Below are 19,108 nucleotides of genomic sequence, written 5' to 3' on the forward strand. Positions count from 1 at the left end.
CTGCTTTATTAATTACGAAGGAAATGCGCACGCACGCACACACACACGCACACACATGTACTTGAAATTGAATTTTTCTTATGACTACATTACACCATGAATTGTTTCATCTTGTACGTAAAGAGTGGCACTGTTTTAATCACTCTATATGCGAGTATTTTGTATTGTTTCCAGTAGCGCAGCGCAGTGCAGTGCAGTAAGGTATTCTGCACGTACGCTGTTGACCGAGAAGCTAGATTTTCAGTCAGAATTGTAGCCCTGCAAATTGTATAAAAAAGACTGAAATTATTGTGATGAAGTATCAGTTTCTGAAGTTCGCTGATACTGCGTGAGGAGTCGCGATGTGGCCCAAGTCCGTACTGAAGTTGTTATTGGAGGCCAGGGCTACGACTAAACGAATAGCTACAAATTTAAGGGACATGCTTGCGCATTGAATAACTGTAAAACATTTGGCTACTAAGTTTTATTGTAAAATGTGAAGGTGAAGTTATCCCTCGGCTTAAGTAATTAAGCGCCACGTCATGAAGACGTATGCGGCAGTCGAGATATAGATTCAACATTCTTAACCTAGACATTTGATGGAGTTGAATGGTAAGCTTCACGGTTCGGCCGCGTTACCCCCCGGGTTAGTGGTCCGCGTTTACCATTGCATAGGAGGCTGGGTGTACCCTGGGCCGCTCTGTGCTCTATGGAGGAGAGAAAGATCTTTTCTTCTGCCGGGAATTTAATCCCTGCTTTTTGGTCGTCATGTACTCTTGAATTGACCTCGAAAAGACTTAAAGCAAATTATCTTTATTTCGGATAGCATTGTTTCTCAGGAAGTATGGGCAGTACTGCTATGGTGACCACAGGACCTTATTCCTACTACCAGACCAAGTTCTCAGCTGTTAGAGATTGGACGTTGAAGCACTCCACTCCCTCATATGTCTTCATGGCATAGGATAGCTCAGTCAGCATAGCAGATGTCCTGTATTTAGGATAGCGTATCTGAGGAAGTAAAGGCAGCGCTGCGGTGGTGACCACAGGACCTTATTCCTGCTACCCGACCAACTTCTCAGCTCTGGGAGATTTGAAGATGAAGTAGCAATGTTGTTTTTCCGTCAGTGTATGTGTTTCTGCCAATTCTGATGTTATATTTTCGCTTGCAGAGCTAAGGTTTCTGAAACGTGCTTGAGTTTTAACCTGCAGACGAACTTAGTTATATACACTAACATGTGTAGTGTGTTTACATCGCTTCCAGGAGCTTCAAGTCCCCGTTATCCTGCCATGTCTATATTACTAGTGGGTTAACTAATTTTTTATACCTAACATGGCTACGACATTCGAGCACCCGAAATTAGAAACCTTATTTTATACAGTTTTGGTGTTTTATTCATTCATAGGTGGTTGTTACAGAGAGAAAGAAATGGACCATAGACTCCATGTGCAGGCTGTAAAAGACAAGAAAACGGGCTTCCTGAAAGGCGTGCTTGTGCGCGTATTGCACTCGATAATCAGTCGAATTTAAGTTTTGACTCGGATTTTTTATTTGTTTATATAAGGATATAACTTGGTGTTAACTTCTGTTGAAAAGTGTGTCATTTTGCACATTTTTGTATAGTTAATATTTTTCAAATACGACCGTTTCTTCTTTTAAAACATTATGCGTTTGTACGTACATACTGTAGACCCATGTTTCTCTCGTTCCAGCGTTCTTTTATAGTTCTTTGTTATGAATTACTTTTCTTAAAAAAATTATGGTACCTATCCGAAGTTAGGCAAACATTTTCATAGACCCTTTACAGCTTTTTGGCTTTTGTTTAATTTTGAATATATGTTGTATTTGAGATAGTACTAATTGTCATCGTAAATATATTAAGGTACCTGAACGCAACAGAGTAGTAATGGTTCGCGATTCTATGGACAGAAAGAATAACTGCTACGGTAAGTATACGAAATATGACGCCTTTACCCTATTAATGCCACTGTGTGGGGTGAGTTGGGTGAGACTTGGATTTGCCGGTCGCTCTTCTGGCCTTTGTCCGTCTCTTAGCTACCCCCAAAACAGAGGTACCTGCTAGTGAACAATAGAAGCAGAAGGTGAGGCCAGACGGGAGGTACAATACGGGAACAGAAGGATCTAATTCATACAGTTCTGAAGACAAAACCTAAAATAGTAGTAATATTTTTCGTTAAAATCTTTGTTTCCACGTTAGACATTTTCCGTTTGTTTCAGGTGGGCTTTTGCCGATGTTTGTGCAGTAAACACAGGGCCAAATGATATATCCGTTATTGACAGTTCCCAGTTTAGTACACGGCCCTTTGTAAGCAGTTTTCATTATTTGCGCTTTCGGGTGAATATGTGTATGTGGAAAGCCGTGTGAAAGGCCTGAAATGCATCCCTGTAGTACTACCAGTGTCGAAAGTTATTCCATGTACGAAGCTTCCAGAACTGCGTCCTCGTCGCGTATTAAGATATTTTCCCTGTTAACTTCGTCCACTGGCCACTGAAATGGCTAAATGGATTTTAATGCGTTGTGTACTTAAGATTATGGTGTCCCAGACAAATAGAAATTCAAAGTGGCGTTTCGTTGATAAGAACATTAAAACACCGCTGGCGAAAGACCTGTAAATCAAGAAGTATTGCCAGGTTTCTATCAGCAGTCTGTTCGACATATACATATATGGAATTATTGAAGACCGGTCTGAAACTTGTCTGCAGGGATGAGAATATCGAAAGAAACCGAATACATTGCTGTTTTCAGACGGGCTGCCATTTCTGACTCTGAGAAAGAGGAGTACCTGTGCGCTTCAGACCAAACAGATCATTTGGCATGGAAATTTTAATCCAGATAACCGAAATCATCTCTCTTGTTGGCATGGAACCCAAACGAAGTAATGAATGAGTGTTTTCCGGGCTGCGACATCTTGTAGTGTGGTGGATGTTTACGGACGTATCGGGAGAACATGTTGCTTCCATCTTCATGGCGCGAGACTCGGACTTGACGGAGTCACATCCCAAAGGACGGAATACTTCATACTCACCGCCGTGAGAACTTCGTATCTGACAGACCGAAGCAGAATTGAAATAATATAATACTGATACGCGCAAACGCTCACCTGGGTCATAGGAAGAAGAGGACATTGATATATAAACCTTACATTTTTGCAAATACAAACAAAAAGCAAACCCCGTGACTTTTAGTCCGCAAGCGAATTATACCGACCGATAGACCGGCACTTGTCGGCGAAGTTAGTGCCAGTTTTAGCGGATAGAGAGTGTCACGTGGTCAGCGCAACGGATCCCCACGGCCCTTAATCTCGGTTTTCTAGACAGGAGCCTCTATTTTCTTGAAATAGCGCCTCAGTTATCCTCACGGGGCTGAGTGGACCCCTTTCCAGATCCACTACTTCTCAGAAAATCTAGTAGCCGCGGGAATCGAACCCCGCACCTCTGAATCTGTAGCCGGGAACTCTGACCTCTAGACCACAGTGGGAATTTTAAACAACAATATCAAACCAATTTTTTTCAATAAGATTAAAATTACAGGCTTAGAGAACTTTGGCTGTTCCCGCCCTCCTTCGTGGGAATGGAATTTGGAAAATGATACGTTGCAGAAATAGATTACGAGCTGCCGAAATATATTTTTTTAACCACAAACAGAAGAATACACGCCACTTTGACCACGGAAGAAGCGAAGTCATTCTTGGAAGAGTTCAGATGAATTCCTTGGAAGGTAATTGACTTCAACACTTCCGCCGAATGGAAGACCACGGATTTCCGAAGTACCATCCAGCTTGGATGCATCCTTAGAAGACGCTGAACGGCACGGATGTTGAGACCGAGACGGAGCAACCCATCTCCTAGCCTTGCGATTGACGATGACAACAACAAGTAAGGCGTAACAACAGCCAAATAGAAATTCTGGCAGGTGTTATGCGGATTTTGTCGGTTTTTCCTGGCGATTGCTAGGATAGTCCCCACAAATTGGTTACACCTGCCTTGTCTACCCCCCTTTACTCTCTTCTTGTCTTGGTGGTACAGTATATAACCTTCTGATTTCAAGCAACGCTGTTAAATAATTTAAGATCCATAGAGTTTCATCCTGGAATGGGTCGTGACACATGCACATTGAGCATGAGGGTTGAATGTAACGTACGAAGAGAGACAAAGAGGAAAGTATTGAGACGTACACAACAGGAAGAAGGATGGGTAGAATTACAAAGTGTTTGTTTACCCCGGAGTCACTTGTCCGGCATCCACACGGTAATTTAGAGGAATCATTCAGATCAAAGTGACGCGTTAAGTCACAGAAACAATAACTACTCGCCTCACGGCTAAACAGTACGCCAATGAGCAGATAGGAGTTAGCGAAGGAAAACTTACAAAGCGAGTTTATGACACGAAATATAGCGCTGTGAGCGAAGAGACCGAGGTCAGTATTGTATTGGTTATGAGTCATTGCTTATTAAATGGAGTATTTCGGGACCTGACAGCTTCTGTGCTGCTTACGTGTGGTTCTGCTGCAGTGGTACAGGCAACATAGCGAATGTCTCGTAAAATGTAATTGGAGTAATGCTGACCTCTTGAGGGATTGCGCTACACGTTTCTTCCACTGGTCTCAAACACAAACTTATTCGAGACCAGAGATGAAAGTGCTTCTAATCGAGGTATCTCGTGTGTAGCATAGAAGAGGTTAGTAAGGTTACATTTTCAAAACAGCTGTTATGTTTCTGTACTCCCAGTCTTCTGGCCCATATCGCTTTGTTAACCAGGCCTGTCCAACAGGAGATACGGAAATTGAATGATTTTGCAGCTCCATTGCGTTCTCCTTGCCGAATAATGTAAAAGGTAAAGTTATTCCTGGGGGTAATTAATTAAGCACCACACCATGAAGATGTATGGGGTACTGAGAGTTGAGCTCCACCATTCTTAATCTCGGCACTGGGTGGGGGGGGGAGGTGAATGGTCAGCTTCATGCCCTTACCATAATGGCAATGGTACTGAGCAACACTGGACAAGGACCTTAACCGTTTGAGGTGTAACAGAAGGGAAAATAAATCAAGGAGAATGAGATGGGCAGGACTTGTAACACGCATAGTGGAAATGCTTGCAGACCTTTGTTGGGGAAGTCTCAAGAAAAGGGACCATAAACAGACAAACATTTAGGATAATATTAACACGAATCTAGAGAATTGGGCCGTGAAGATGCGTCCTGGCTTAGCTACGAATGGAGCTCATTGGCGAGGCATGGTGGAAACGAGCACAAAATCTGTTATGAACCCCCCTGGAAGACAAGGCCATGGGTTGGAGATGAGGTTGATATCAGTGTAGAGGAACTGACTGTGAAAGCGTGCACTGGATTGAGCTGCTTAAGGATACAGTCTGATAGCGGAACACGACAAAAGCACTGAACAGCTCAGAAAAATACGTACCATGGAGGTACGTACAAGTCGCAGCTGGATTACAGGGCTACCTTTTCTGCTTTTTATGCGCATTGCAGCTAATGAAACGGTGAAAGTTTTCTGGCAGTTCCCGAGTCATGTGCTGACATGCGGACGGACGCCGCTATAGTGCATTTGTCTTATTTATAAAAAGACTAACCGACACAGAAACCTCTTAGTTAGAACGTGCTGCATGGCGCTGCTATCTGCACTGTAAACACACAAGTGCTGTGCATGTAATCAGCCTGGTAACGACTTGTTCACTGCGGGCTTTTAATTATTGCTATCGCAGCTTACCAATCACGGCACTACCCAGCCCGCATGTAGGGAAATGGGTGTGTGGAACTGCGTCAAGTAGACAGAAAGAGGATCAGAGATCAGTATCTGTGACGTCGGCAAGATAAGGCAGCAAACAAGGAATTTCGATACCAATATAAAAACAAGATGCTTTGAAGTAGCATATAATATCTGTTCTTTTTTCGAAAGACAGTCTATTCTAAGGCATCATAAACTTTATAATAATTATGTACTTTAGTAATGTTTTATTCTTGTTCTTAGTGGGGTGAGACTGAGCCCACTTGGTACTGCGGCCACTTCTGGCCTTTTGTACCAGCCCCGGATGGTAGATGGGAGTGTGGAGCAGTTGGTGGAATGAAGATTGGCGGGGGAAACAGAAGTACTCGCAAAAACCTACCCCAGTGCCACTTTGACCACCACAAATCCCACACCACGTGGCCCGGGCTCGAACCCGGGCCGCCGCGGTGGGAAGCCGGCGACAAATCGCCTGAGCTATGGCGCGGCCTTCAATTTAGTGATACATTTCTTTGTGTAATTTATACTAGTACAAATTTCGACATTTTTAAATTTATAAAATTTGAGGTTGTCAAGGCGGATCATGACCCGGTGTAGTTAAGTAGTTGGGTACTATTGTTTCTGAGTAACATTGCCTCTGTCTTCAGGAAAGTTTTATCCCAGTCATAACCTGAGAGATTTACTTACTGACTCATGGAGCTGAGGCCTTCTGTAGGAGCCGCCAATTGTGCAGCTACTCCAGAATTTCCCAGCATTTTATGGAACCCGAAGGTTCATTACCGTGTTCATAAGAGCACTCCACTGGTCTATATACTGAGCCAGATCTATCCAATCCATCCCATCCCATCCTATCTCTCTAAGATCCGTTCTAATATTGTCCACCCACCCTATGCCTTGGTCTTTTATTTCATTTTATTTTTTCGCATATTACATAAGAATTTAGCACCGTTCAATCGGTCCGTCTCTCTGGATATTTAGACAACGTCTGTACGAGCGCACAAAATGCGTCCGTTGTAGAAATAAACAAGAGAGGCGAATGCTGCGCTTTCTTCTGGCTCCATTGCAGACAAAAAAGTACGCACCGCATTCTGCAAATGTGCGGTGTCCTCAGCAACGTCCGTCATAAAGTACGTTCGTTACAACGGACGCATTTTGCGCGCTCGTGTAGACGCTGCCTAATGTGAATTGCTGACCGACCACGTGAAGGATTCCTGTTACATGGGGAACACGTAGTGTATTATTATTGTTTGTAAAATATCCTGAAATTATCTATCACGTAAGGTAAAGCTGTCCTTATGCTTAATTAATTAAGTACTATACCATGAAGACACATGGGGGAGTGGAGGTATAAGTCCACCACTTTTGACCTCGGCATTAGATGGAAATGAATGATTAGATTCACTCTCCGCCGCTTTACCCCCGGTATTCATTGGATACGAGCCGGTGCTGATGCTGCGGAGAAGAGAGAAATCTCTTCTCCCTGCTGGGAGTCGAACCCCAGTCGTCGACCCTGTGGCCTGTCGTTATACCGACTAGTATCGATGACATCGACAGTTTGGTATTAGTTGTTTACACTTAAATCGGACGGCCGAACTTAATTTTGGTATGTAACCCTATCGGTAGTAAACGACACGTAACATGTAGCTTAAAGTCGAACTTCTTCGGAAACAGCAGATCGCAAACAGAAATTTACGTAGAATTTTATATGTATTACTAATATCCACAGTCTTCATTTGAAGTATTTTTGGACTTGGCATACATTTAATCAAATAGAGGGACAATTCTTGACTGTGTATAGCTTACATCTTAATAGAATTAGTGAAGAATGACAGGAGGTGATGTGATTCAGTGACGCTGAGATCTACAGGTGTAATGTTAATAACACGTTTGTATGTTGTCCTGTATGAGCGGAGGGAGTTTGGCTGGAGAGCCTGACGGAAGGAAACCGCTTTGAAGATTAGAGGATAACAGTAGAATTCGTCGGATGCAGGACAGAGAACACGGCAGTGAAGTTTCGGGTTCCATAAGATGCCGATCATTTCATTACCTGAGCTCGAGAATCACTTGTCTCTTGGTTAGATATTGTGTCTGAGGCATGGTGAAAATCAACCAACCAAAATTAGTACAGTAGAAGGGAGTTTGTAAGAGTCGGGATGGCGACTGGCTGCGGGCTGGACGACGGAGGGACGAAGTTCGGGTCCCGGTGGGGACAAGGATTTTCACATCTCCATGTTGTCCCGACCGGCTCTGTGGCCCACACAGCCTCCTTTTCAGTGAGTACCCGGGGCTCTTTCCTCGGGGTTAAAGCGGCCGGGGTGTGAAGCTGACCACTCACCTCCAGCTAGTGCCAGGGTCAAGAAAGCGTGGGTCTGTACATACTCCCCCATACGCCTTCATGGCGTAGTGTTTAGTTAAGTACAGGGACAGCTTTGCTTTTTTTTTTAGGAAGATTGTTGAACTAAAGGAGTTTGACATATTTTAGAAAAATATTGCGAGAGATTGCGTTTGAATGATATGACGAAATGCGTTTCAGTTAATATCGGTTAAGATTTATGTTAGAAAATAAATGACCTTACGTTCGAATGAAGTACATAAAGTCATAAAGCGTGTTCGGCGTCTATGAGGCTTCACTGAATCTTGTGACCTGTGTTTGATACGGTACGTCGTTTCTCCCGGAAACCCAGAAACGTACCTTCTGTGTAGCACACACAAACAAAGGGGTCACAGGGATGTGTTGTAACGTTCCAGCAGGCAGCATTGTGAAACGCATGAGAAGAGAAAGTCAGTGGTTCGACGCCCTACAGGGTCAGAATATTAATTCATGTCGTGTTTTGCTCTCACGGTCAGTGCGTTCCGCATGATAAGGCCCGACAGACGACCATGGTCACAGGATGGATGGAGAAGAAGGAATTGCATTGTGTCCTAAAGTACCATGTCATTTCACTCTGTCTGTACTGTATGGTCAAACTTTGGCGCTGCTACTTGATATGTAAATGAGAGAAAGTTTACTTTTGGATGACAAAACATACGAGGCTGTTCTTGTTATCATCCTCTGGAGTTACTATAATATACTTAAAATAACTCATTCCGTATGGAGACGGGCTACTGGGGAGACGGTCGGGGTTTGATTCCCGGTATAGGTATAGATTTGTCTCTGTCCGCATAGCGTCCAGACCGGCTCTGGGGCCCACGTAGCCTCCTAACCAATGAGTACGGGGCCTCTTTTCCAGAGAGTTAAGCGGCCGGGGCTCGAAGCTGGCCACTCAGCTTCCTCTAGTGCCGAGGTGAAGAACGGTAGAAATATATCTTCACTCTCCTCATACGTTTTCATGGCGTAATACTTAATTGCGTAATTAAGTACACGGAGTTATAATTATGTATGAGTAATAATGTAATACTTTTGCTCATTATTAATATTTCGTTATATAAATTATTTTGTAATAATAACAGTCATGTACTGCAATGCCTGTCAGCAGCAAGAAGGCTGGGCCTGAGGAAAACAACAGAAATACGTAAAATACGGAAACATACAAACATATACAGTATCCATGTTGCATAGGCTTGACACGAAACTAATATGGAAGGCTCAACAACCATGTTAGCGAGCGAATTGGCCGAGGTAGCAACAGTAACAACAACAACGTCTGACAGCATAATGTACATTAACCAAATTGGGCCATGTGGCATCACTTCTGACTATTCGGAAATGCCTTGTTCGAATCTCGGTGAGGACTCCGACTGTCGTGACTGAGGTTTCCCTCAGCTTCTGCAGGCAAGTATAGGGACCACGCTCGCTTCCTTCCAGTAATTCCTCTCGTCCAACCATTCAGCGCTACAGGTGGGCCCGAAACGTATATTGCGCTTTCGTTTCAGTGTTGATAATTGGTATTGTTGCTGCTGCTATTACTACTACTACTACAGGAACCGGGATACGTAAGTCGGTATAGGGGCTTCGTATGGGCTGGGCTGCCGAGAAATCGGGTTTCGATTCCTGGCAGGAGCAAGAGATTATTTGTTCCCCATAGCTTGCAGGCTGGCTTTAGGGCCCACCCAGCCCCTTCACCAATGGGTACAGGCGGCTCTTTCCGCGGGAGAAAAGCGGCGGGCTGAGAAACTGACCTTTCACCTCTGTCCAGTGCCGATCCCAAGGATGCACAGCGCTACAGCTGCACTCCTCAGTATGCCTTTTTATTGTGAATCTTAATTAAGCACGAGGCACCTTTGCCTTTATCTTCTAGTGATTGGCATCATAGTCATTGTAGTTAGTATGATGATTGTTACCGTTCGCCGGCTTGTTCAGTGGATGGGACGCTGTGGTTGACGCGACCTTGGCAACGGTTTCTAGTGACGTCACATTTTGCGGTGTGCTATGGGAACTTTTGTTGGTGCTACTAAATTACGTCATCACATGTTTCGTTTTTTTGTTTCACGTAAACTCTTCTGCCTACGCTTCTTTGTTCGAGCAGTGATAGTTACAAGCTTACCCGATTGGGTTGCTGTTGTGTCTGGTAGCCATCCTCGATTTAGAGCAATAATTCTGAGCGGCAGGTCGCCGAATTCGCCCTTAGTGTTGGCACATACGATCACTGTCATTTTTGTTCTCTGATCCGTAACATCCAACAACAAAAATCTCTCTAGATATAGATATACGAGTATATACAAATATATAGTCGGTATGGACCGGATTCGCCTAGCTCAGGATGGGGACCAGTGGAGAGCTCTTATGAACACGGTAATGAACCTTGGGGTTCCGTAAAATATATGGAAATTCTTCAGTAGCTTAGCAACTGGAGGATTCTCTAAAAGGAAACAGCTCCGTGGAGTTAGTTTTGTTAATATAATATGAATAAATTTTGTGTTTACGGATATCGGTGAAACAAGCACGTCATATCTTAGAAGTTGAGTTGAAACCAAATGATACGTTACAGTGGAAACACATTAGCGAACGGTATTAACCAGCACGGAAGAGTTTAAGGGCTGAGCCCCAGGGTCTCGAGGACCCGTCGAGCAGGAATGGCCAGCCTTTGAGCTGCTTGGTGCCAGGTTTACGTGTGTTGGTTACCACGTTCGTTAGGCAATTCTTCACTTTGTGGCACGCGCGTGTTGTTGAGGGCAGCTCAATCTGTGCTCATTTCGGATATGAACTTGGTTTTGAGGCAGCTTCCTAAATCTGAGAACCTTTAGAATAGTTGGCAACGTAATAAAACGGCGTTTTCTTGTATTTATCTTTATTTCGGTAGCAATATATCTATGTATTCTGAGTGTATACATAAAGTAATAAGAAAAGTGTATCTTAACGAAAGTGTCTTATAGTTCGGTGTAGTATTGACGCCTCATCTCAGTTGACTTCCTGTAGCCTCTACTGTCTTCAGATAACTCACAGCCCAAGTCAGTGAATTGTCACATTAATAACTCTATTCGTAATATTGAAAAAATGGTGTTTCTCTCTCTGCTTGGAAGTGGTTTCCGGAATGCAGTTTTGAAAACAATGTCACGGGTTATTGGCTGGAAGTAGGCCTATATCGGGAAGCACAGTCACGTGAATTACTTGGAAGTTATGAACAGCTGTGGAGTTCCCCTGAGCATCAGTGCTGCGAATTGTGCATGCAACGTTATATCTGTTACTTCGTGATGGAGAGTTTTGGACCCTCCAAATGCTAGGGAATAAACCGCGAGAGGTCCCGGTTCCTATTCTCTTTCCCGAAGATGTTTTTCATGAATTTACCCTTTCTTCGACCAAGTATTGGGATTTTTGCTTAAAGTAACCCGCGACAATTGCTTCTTTGCATGAAGCGACTAATAGCTTGATATTTAACTTCGCTGATTTTGTTGTGAATTTGGAGCCCTTTAGGGCTTTTTATGACGTCGAAGACGAAAGGGTTCCGTAGGGTGTGTCGTACGAGTAAGTATAGCACCGGTAATGTGTGCTCCTGTCTGTCCCTTGGGCCCCATTTCGATAACACATGAAAAAAAAAACTTGATATTGATATTAGATCGTCTCATGATTTGGGTTCAGCTGTGTTTGATTTCGTAGCCGTTCATTATATTTGCTCTCTTTGCTTCTGCTCTGGAGCAAGTGAATGTTTTTGTGAATAACTTTGTTTGAGGAGCGTTAACCATATTCTGTGTAGTGATCTTTCTTTCCATTTGTCGAATGCATATTTAGAATTCCATAGGATCTGTAGGCTGTAACTTACACCTTTGTAATTCTGGCTTACCTGATGGGCCCATTTCTTAAAAGTATAGTTTACGTTGCAGCAGTTTTACTCAAGTAGCTCCACAGTTATGCCCACGAGGCTGAATGGACCCATTACCAGGCCCACTACTGCTCAGAAAATCTGGTAGCGCCGGGAATCGAACCCGGACCTCTGGATCTGTAGCCAGGATCTCTGACCACAAGGCCACAGAAGCGGTCTTCGCATATTCTTTTGACTGTCACAGGGGTCGCTAGGACGCAGGGATCCTTCAAGGGATGAGGCTGTGGGTGAGGCGTAGACGTCGCTGAGAGGATAACATTAAGTGCATATTACGTGGCCCAAGATATTGCCCAGAGATCTCTTGTGAACTGGGTTTTGAAGTTTCGGTGCCCACAAAAGTAAATTTCTTCGGCAAATGAGGGACCATTAACCTTTCATGGTCGATCCCTACACTGTGAAGTTAGTATTTAGTAATGTGTTGATTCAAAATGAAGTATTATGAACAGCAGAAGCTGTGTGTGACAGTGCGCTGTTAAAGAAGCGACAACCGCCTTGTGAGATATGGCGTCCTGTAGACGTCACCACCGGCTTGTTGTCCGTCTGCTGGCATTTCCGTTTCTCCGCAGAAAAAAAAACAATCCCTTCATATTCTGCCTGCTCCTTTTAATGTCCATGCCCCCCCCCTCCTGATGCAACCGCCTCTCATGTGTAGGAGGGAAAATAGGCGCTTGTGTGTTCGGTAAAGACAGACGTATGTGACTGCTGATCGGAATGTTGGGTCTCAGATTAGATTCCGAATCTTTTGTCCCTTTTCATTTAGCGGAATCTTCACTTCGGCTGTTTCATGTTTGCGAGTACCGGTTTACAATTTCTGTCGTTGAAAAGTTACAAAATGTCGGCGGGACATGTTTTCCCTCATTGGCCTTCTCAAATACAAAACAGGCCCAGATCAATAGAACCAGTATGCGAGATACGAGGAGTATTGAGGAACCCAGGAAACAGAATCTGATGTTATTCGCGTCTGTGTGTTACGTGAGAAACACATAGTAAAGAGCGTGTTTAGCCTAGAGATGGTCTTTCCATGAAATGTTCGAAAATGTAGGAACCATTATTGGAAACATTGCTGTATTGTACTCCACAGTAACTGGAAACGAGAACGCAAGTACGCGGTATGTGATTTAGTTTTCTCGCGGCGATGAATATTACGAAGATTGGGGCAGCAGATTCCTGCGAAATGTTGCTTGTCTACCAGACATCCCGGAAAACTGTAATATTAACACAATAGCCTCATATAAACTAGAAAACGGATTATCCTGAATTACCGATGTGATATTAATATTACATTGTACTTCAAGCTGCTTTTATATGCAGTGATTTAGCAGTAGGTTTCTGGTTGTTGATAACGTGTTCATGCCCCAAAAGATAGAACCAGGAGCCCTTAATTCAATTGGTGCACCTCTCTGCAAAGTTAATTACAAGTTAGATCAGTGATAAATATGAAAGATTCTAGGTACATTTCACGACGCTTGGGTTAGGGGTCGTGGAATAGTAGGGTATTTGTGATCAGTAAGGTCTCTGTCGTGGCCTGTTCTTACGATGCATGACGAAAACCATTGAAATAGTCACATTGTTTCCTCTCCGGTAGGAGACTGCAACACGGGACTTCCAAAATATGCTACCAGAATTGTGAGGAATCTTGATTTAATTAAGATAAGGGCACTGAAAATTGTCGGTTTCTGTATAACGTAAATCCACCATCTGACCGGGTAGCAAGCCAGGTGGCAAGAGAAGTTTAGGAAGGCCAGTGGAGAAATTACATAAAACTGCAACAGGCCATAGGACCTAATATGTAAGCGTGGTAATCGTGATGCTGGTCGTGGTCATGACGACGACATCGGCTAGATCCTGAGGCATATCAGTTCAGTACAACCCAAGGGGTCGAAGTTCGAGTCGCGATGGGGGCAAAATTTTCACTTATCCATGTCGTCCAGACCGGCTGTGGGGTATCCACCCAACCTCTTATCCAGTGGGTACCGGGGGCTCTTTCCTAGGGGGTAAAGTGCAGGGGCGTGAAGCTGACCACTCGCCTCCAGTTAGTGCCGAGGTAAAGAAAATGTGGATCTATACATCCACTGCCCCAACGCCTTCATGGCATAGTGCTTAATTAATTGAACACAGGGACAACTGTCCTTCACCTTACAACTTGGAATGCAGTCCTTTTCATTTCCATGTAGGCTAGGAAACGAACCAGTAGAATGAACTTCGACGCTACAGTGATGAAATGGCCGCTTGTAACACTGACCATGGGTCACAACCCTTATTCGCCCGCGCTGTAAATTTAACAAGGAGCAATTTGAATACTCAGGAAATGCACCATACGAACGAATAACAAAAAGACGCCAATTGCAGAGACTGATGACGAAAGATGTACACGTTTCTTCCTCATTATCTGACTGTAGCTTGTGGTTCGTTGATTTGCGTTCTTGGAGAGGTGCAGGTAGAATTGGTTTCGAATAAGAATCAATTGGGGATTGAACGTTTTGAAGGATCGGATCGATAGCCTGGCCTTCTGCGTGCAACGATCTCTGAATCCGCGAGAATTCGAGTTACGTCGTGTGCATAACTTGCAGAGACTTGAGCCAGACGTTCTCCCGGAGGGAGGTTCCTCACGCCACTCTTGCATGCCGGCAGCTGAAGCCTATTGTCATTTCCATATGAGGCTAGCCGTACCTGCTGTTTAGATATTGAGGGTACTATTGCTCACAGTCCTCAGCGTCTGTCGTGTTCCCGAAATTGAGCCCAAGGTATTGGAGTATCCCTGCTTGTAACGGAATCGCTAAGGAATGAAACGTTTTCCGTTCAGTGTAGGTATTTACTGTTATATATATATATATATACATATACATACATTGTTACACATTTTATTGTAGGCCTTCTAGCACCAGATTTTTTTTTTCGAAATCCGTTCAGAAGTTTCTGAGATTGAATATGCCAACGGACTGACTTAACGATTTCTCCGTGACTCCTTCGTGCAGAGATCGCATGAAAAGAAAAATACAGTAAAGTTTGCCAGGGCATTACTACTGTATGAGCCGGGATAGCGCAGTCGACATGACGGCTGGCTACGGGCTGGACGGCCGAAGGGGTCGGAGTTGAAGTCCCGATAGGGTCAAGAATGTTCTCAGTATCCAGACTGGCTCTGGGGCCTCCTAGTCAGTGGGTAGCGGGGGTCGTTTCCCCGGGGCGTGAAGCTTATCACACCGCCAACTAGTGACGCCGTTAAAAAAATGGATCTATACATCCACTACCCCATACATCTTCATGCCGTAGTGCTTAATTAGTTAAGCACAGGGACATCTTTACCGTTTTTGTTATTACTATTAATTTATTTTATTATTATTATTTCTTGATATACCAAGTGGCGCATCTTCGGATTGCTTCAAGATGCGGACGGTAGCTGTAAATGTGTCCGTCCAATAAGCAGTGAATCGGCGAAAGAAGAAATACCCTATCCTGTTCCGTTAAGTGCATTAGCTCTCGAGATAAGTAGGTAAGAGTAAGGCAAAGTAGAAGCGAGTAGTGTTCTTGTGAACGCAGGATTCTTTAACATAGGGGAAATTACAAACCGCTGAAATGCAGGAAGTCCTTAGGAACGTGACTCATTCATTGCCTTCACGCCGCAAAGTCACGGACAGTCGTCGCTCCATGTGCTGAGTCACTTTAGCAAACATTATGCACCATTGTTGATGTTTGGTGAAACCGAACACCTTCCACGTTTGATGCTTGATTTGGGATACGCTGAAATTTGCAGTGCAGTCATAAACATTTCTACAATTAGTAATCGCCTGTTCTGATTGCGGCACTGACGGTCGGCATGTAAAAGGGGCCTATGCCGGGAACTCAACTGGGACTTGTGAACGGTGCCTTGAACAAGATGAATCAGCCACACACATTCTATGTGACTGTGAGGCCACGGCTTATTCAAGATTTCGTCACCTGGGCCAGTTCTTTTTATGGGACCAAGTGACTGCTCGGACGCCCCCAAACAAAAAGTCCTACATTTCATTCGAAGTGTAGGGTTAATACAGGGGAACGCAATATGAATAGTTGAAGGTCGCAATGCAAGGGCCGGAATGAAGTCATTCAATCATGCCGAAAACTCCGTCGTAATAGAGTATGGGGAGCCGGGTGTTAAAGCTTCAAACTCCGGCGACTTTACCCTCACTACACGTTGCGTAGGAGGCTTGGTGAGCTTAAGAGCTTCTGAGAACGTGAAGCAATATCCATGCCACTTCCGGGAACCGAAGCCCTAGTCTGTAGCCATTCTGAGTTCCTCCACCTCCCGTCTGTTTATGATTTAGGAACGATGCTTGCTGTAGCCCAGGTTATACAAGGTGTTTCACGACTTTAGGGCATAACTGCAGGAGGTGATTTCCTAGGTCTTTGTGATCAAAAAAGTTCATATAAACATGTGTCCGATTTTGGACGGTTACGGAGTTATGACCGTTTCAAACTCAGAATAGAAGGTAACGATTACTGACAATAAACGGAACAAAATAATAAACCAGCATAATACATGATACATTTAAAGTATGAATGTAAAGTTAACTTCGTGAAATTACCTTTAATTTGAATTTATTGGTGCTTAAAGCTGATTTTCGAAAATGCCACCGCCGGCCGCAACACACGCTGCCGCTCGGTTGTGAACCGCGCGGTTACATACCAGCCCACCACGCCTTAGGTACCTCTCAAGTGTCGAGATAACGAGAACGCTCTGTCTGTAGCTGGCCAAAAATAGCGACCCTCCAGCTGACAGACGCGGTTCACACGAGGGCGTGTACGGGAATGAAAAAACGGTCATAACTCCGTAACCGTCCAAAATCGGACACATGCTCATATGAACTTTTTTGATCACAAAGACCTAGGAAATCACCTCCTGCAGTTATGCCCTAAAGTCGTGAAACACTCTGTGTAGCGTCGAATGGTAGTGTGGTTAGCGAATAATGAATTGGAAGTAGCCATAGTTTAATTTGGGGCATTACCCGAAGTTTCCCTGGACGGGTAGAGAAACCCAACAAATTTCTCTGTCGAGATAGCAGCTTCGGATCTAGGTTTGAACCTGGAATGGCGGAATCTTCCAGATACGAAGGACGCTTGCCGCTGCTCGGTGGTTCCTCGTTCACACGTACTTCGAGGTATCGATGCAGTTCCCTCGCGAAAGTACAACGAACCCAGACGTAACGAATTTTGGATATAACGTACAACATCTGGCTTCATGCAATTGTGAATTTTTATACACGTTGAGGCCCTTGAAGATTTTTTAGTTAGCAAACTATTTCAAAATGTAAAACCTTCTTGTAATCACATTGTATATTTCTGTGTTTGTTGCATGTACTGGATATGTATCCTACGGTGTACTTCCGTAAATACCCTTTCAGTCAATTATAGCGGACATCGGCAATGACGGACATCGTGTCCGCTGTTATGATCAGGGTTTACCGTATTAAAAATGACAGAAAGAGGCTGGGAGCACGTGAAACACCGGATAAATGTGACACGACTCAAATCACGAAAATTGAACTGTTTCCACTATCCTCCCGCTTTGCTATCAGAGTAGTTGTTGCAAGACCAGTCTGCTCCTACCCACCGCGCTGTTAAGATTATTTTGTTATGCAGATGCCTTAAAAGGTATTTATTTGTCCTGCTGCGTGTCGAAGTGACAGTGCTGTTCTGAAGACCACATTGTGCTATTCGCCACCCACGTGTCCTTGCCAACTCCAGAGAAACTTTCAGCACAGACACGTTTCGTAATAGGCATGACTGAGTTACAACGAGCCTGTGTCCTTTGAATTTGGATAACTGAAGCTGAGTTTTGCTTTTCATCAAGCAGCTGTAACGTGTCACTTGAACAGGAGAAAGGCTCGGGGACCACAGTTACTGCTCACACTGTAGATGTCATCAAGGAAGGAAGTCGTGACATAACGGCAGTACATTAGTGACGTCATTTGGTTAGTGATTGTTTCTAGGAGGTAGAAACCGAAAGTTCAGCATCACTAGTACGAAAACCCGTCATCTGATACGGTCTTCGGCCGGTTCCAACCCCTTCCTGTCCTTTCTGTAAGACCTTAAAAAGCATTTGTTCATTTATTGGCTCTCATTGGAGCTTCGCACTAAGTCTGCCGTAACCTTGTTTGAGTAACGATATTAGTCGTCATACATTTCGTAGACCCGTCCTGAATTGTCCAGACCACGCTTTGCACCTATACGGACCATGTGTGAATACACGTGTGTGTGTACGTGTGCGCGCGTGCGAGCATACTCATCGCTTTCGAACTGATCTGGGAAGCTGACACGACGCAGTAACTGTTTCTGAACTGAATGCTGCGCCTAAGCGTGTACGTAACTTTGTGGAGTTCGTTGCTGTGGTAACCTGAAATTGGAACATTTCAGAGCTTCCTTTCATCTCTCATACCGTTACGTTACTTATAGTGAGATTGAAGAATGTCGTCTTCTGGGATGTAGCCCCGTGTAGATCGAAACGTCGGTTTATACAATATCTACACGGCGCCACATCCCAGAAGACGGCATTCATCATAGTCACCGCCGTGAAAACCTCAGATCTTACATATAGTGAGATTAGTCTAAGCAGAATTGTGTTTGCCGTTTCCTTGGCTTTTCCAAAGAAACCAAACACAGAAGCGGCGTCATTCAATTATATGGCAGCAGTAGACAGCATTCATACATCCGGAAGTTCTGTACGTACACTGCGGAAGAAAAATGCCTCCAGGCATAATAATAAGAATACAGTTCTTCATTATTTATGTGCCGAGTCAACAGCCGCAAGGCCAATTAGAAACAGAGCACAGTGCAGATACAAGTAATTACATTATGGACAATCACAACATACAGTCAAAGACAAAATGCATGCAAGCACTAGAGGGAAAACACATTAATGCAGATAAAAATAATAATAATAATAATAATAATAATAATAATGCTCTCCTATGAAGGCGGTTTTTCAGAACTTTTGAAGTAGGCCTATATAGTGTAAATTTAAACAAAAATCATGATTTCTGAGTGTCTTTCAAGCTTTATATTGCGTAATGCTAGATCAGTGAAAGGGTTGTCTGCAGACACAGGAGCTGCAGGTACGATTTTTTCGCCCTCAAATTTCA

The 19,108-nt window shown here is 44.0% G+C and overlaps 1 protein-coding gene across 1 annotated transcript in view; it reads left to right on the forward strand.

Annotated features, from left to right (window-relative positions):
* The window catches only part of LOC111866844 (transcription factor 12), a 441,771-nt gene that overhangs the window by 175,442 nt on the left and 247,221 nt on the right, over positions 1 to 19,108 (forward strand). The gene's annotated exons all lie outside the window — the stretch shown is intronic.

Source organism: Cryptotermes secundus, unplaced genomic scaffold (assembly GCF_002891405.2).
Source record: "Cryptotermes secundus unplaced genomic scaffold, Csec_1.0 scaffold643, whole genome shotgun sequence".
Taxonomy (NCBI): domain Eukaryota; kingdom Metazoa; phylum Arthropoda; class Insecta; order Blattodea; family Kalotermitidae; genus Cryptotermes; species Cryptotermes secundus.